This window comes from Drosophila willistoni, unplaced genomic scaffold (assembly GCF_018902025.1).
Source record: "Drosophila willistoni isolate 14030-0811.24 unplaced genomic scaffold, UCI_dwil_1.1 Seg399, whole genome shotgun sequence".
In the NCBI taxonomy this organism is placed as follows: domain Eukaryota; kingdom Metazoa; phylum Arthropoda; class Insecta; order Diptera; family Drosophilidae; genus Drosophila; species Drosophila willistoni.
This window is the reverse complement of record NW_025814337.1, coordinates 1,050-3,710: the sequence shown is the minus strand read 5'-3', so window position 1 is coordinate 3,710 and position 2,661 is coordinate 1,050. Positions and strand designations below refer to the sequence as shown.

The 2,661-nt window shown below is 33.1% G+C and overlaps 1 non-coding gene across 1 annotated transcript; it reads right to left on the bottom strand.

The window, feature by feature from the left end:
* Positions 1-1,474: 1,474 nt before the first annotated feature.
* LOC124461402 lies at positions 1,475-1,654 on the bottom strand. The gene has a single exon (XR_006955046.1). It is a non-coding gene; the product is annotated as a 5.8S ribosomal RNA (ribosomal RNA).
* Between the last annotated feature and the right edge of the window lie 1,007 nt (positions 1,655-2,661).

Sequence of the window (2,661 nt, the reverse complement as noted above, 5' to 3'; positions counted from 1 at the left end):
TATGTTAATAATTTTTTTTTGTGTTTGTGCGGAAAAACCAAGAACAAAAGAACGTTTTTACACACCGCGAGTGTTGTGCGCGAAGGCAAACAAAACAAACGATTATAACACTTTAATATTTTTTGTTTTTTAAACTTTTACGCGGACTTGGCAAACAGCTGTATAAATTACACACCGCGAGTGTTGTGCGCGAAGGCAAACAAAACAAACGATCAATGCATATGGACAAATGCTTTGATCTATGTATGTACGTATGTATATGCATAAGTACACAGGTGAGTATATAGATATGTATGCACACGCGTTGTTCACAACAAAAAAAAAACGTAAGTAATTGTCATTTAATTGGAGGTGGGGTTGTGTTAAATCAATGCGCGACACCGAAATGGATTATGTGTTGTGAATATGTACATATGTGCAATGTATGACTATGTAAGTATGTATGTACATATGTAAGCAAGTGCACCGGTTTCCAAAGACGCGCGTGAGGAAATTAATTTCGCACCTAATTCGAACGCGCAAGAAATCGCGGTGCATACGTTAAGTGCTATTAAAAAAATATATTTTTTTTGCCTTTTGTGTTGTGGTAAATGTGCGAAGGGATTATATGTATATGTATATGTACAAATACGCGTAAATCAACAGATGACGATGTATGTATGTACGTTGATACGCGCGTTTGGAAATTTGTTTGGCATTAAAAATAATTATTTCAACACATAAGAAAACGCGGTGAACACTTTGATTATTATTTTTTTCCTATTTTTTATAACACTTTAATATTTTTTGTTTTTTAAACTTTTACGCGGACTTGGCAAACAGCTGTATAAATTACATGTACATGTGAATGCATATGTAAAAAAGGATTTTGACAAGTGCGGGGAAAAAATAAAAATAAAAATGGAAATGTAATGTAAAACGAGAACGTTGGACAAACACGCTAAGGATTAGGAACTACCATGGAACCTTGGAACAGGTCAGGTATGTACATACAATATGTAAAAGTGTGTAGGTCGCTATGGAGAAGCGGGGAAAACCTCACACTTTTATTAGTATGTAGGGCAAATGAAATGAATAATGAAATTTTTGTACTTATCAGGAATTCCGCCGATGCAAGCTGGAGGAGCGGAAGGATATCCGGCTCGAAGGACCAATGTTTGTGGAGGGGCGGAAGGACCCGACCAAGCCTCAAATGGTTGGCGGGTGCCAATAACATCAGGGTCTCGTATTTTTTCATTTCATATCATTAATAAGAGGCAATTCTAGATTAAAATTTAATATTTTTTATGCTAGACATTCCTCAGTATCATTTGATTTGAAAAAGAAACTTATACATCTTCGTTTTTGCCATACATATGTGAGCCAATGTGTTTCAATTATTATTAATATTATGAATATACATATATATCCAATAATATACCATATGCTTTAATATTTCGTAAAATATTAAAACAACTTATTTAGCATAGTCTTACAACCCTCAACCATATGTAGTCCAAGCAGCACTCTAAAATTAATTAAAGTAACATAACAGCATGGACTGCGATATGCGTTCAAAATGTCGATGTTCATGTGTCCTGCAGTTCACACGATGACGCACAGTTTGCTGCGTTCTTCATCGACCCATGAGCCGAGTGATCCACCGCTTAGAGTGATTATTAAATTGTTTGTTTCACATTAAGTGAGATGAGTGTTTTATAATTATAAGAAATTAATTCAATAATAATAATTTGATTTTAATAATGAAAAAAGTTTTGCTCTATGTAAGTGATATATTAGCCTTCAACATGACTGAACAACCACTGTTCATCATGAGTAAGTTTTGTGCGACATACTCTCGAAATCGACCATTTATGTTTGAAGGTACCACTCAACAATAAATTTACATATGTATTTTTATAAATACCGTCATATTTCATTATAATAAATAAATAAATAGACATTGCCGATTATAAATGCATAAGACATATGAATTTAAGAATTTTACCAATATTACATATTTTTTTTTTTTTTTTTTTTTTTTTTATTTAACGGGGATCTCCTATTTACAATCTGTCCGATTTGTGGACAATAAGTAAATTATGGGGCGTGACAGTGACTTAATTTTTGCCATATGTTAACGTTTGATCAAATTTAATAATTGTCCCTTGGATAGATCTTAAATAAAGTAAACAGAACCAAAAAAAAAAAAAAAAAAAAAAAAAAAAAAAAATATAAATTATGAAGATGACAGTTGGCACAGCCGTATTTTTTTTTTTTTTTTTTTTTTTTTTTATAGACGTAGTCGTACAACGCTCAGTACGAACAAGTGGCCCATATGACACCAGGCCCGGGCCTGTTACGAATGACCCTAAGTAAAGTTTAATGTTACAACCTCTACCCACTCCGACCTTAGGGCATAGGCGTATTACATATATAAACATAATTAAACTAGAGAAATAGAAAATATTAAATGTAATGAGATAATAGGTTACATATAAAAGAAAACAGGATAGGTTAAAATAAAGATGATTACAACTAATTACGAGCGAGGAACAACAAGATCGCAGTTTTTATACCCCGGAAGCGATGTTTCGGAACCGATAACCTGCAAAAGTCTGTTGTAGTCACTACATAGTATACGAAAAGGTTCATGCAGAGAAAAGTTAGTTGTGCAAGTGG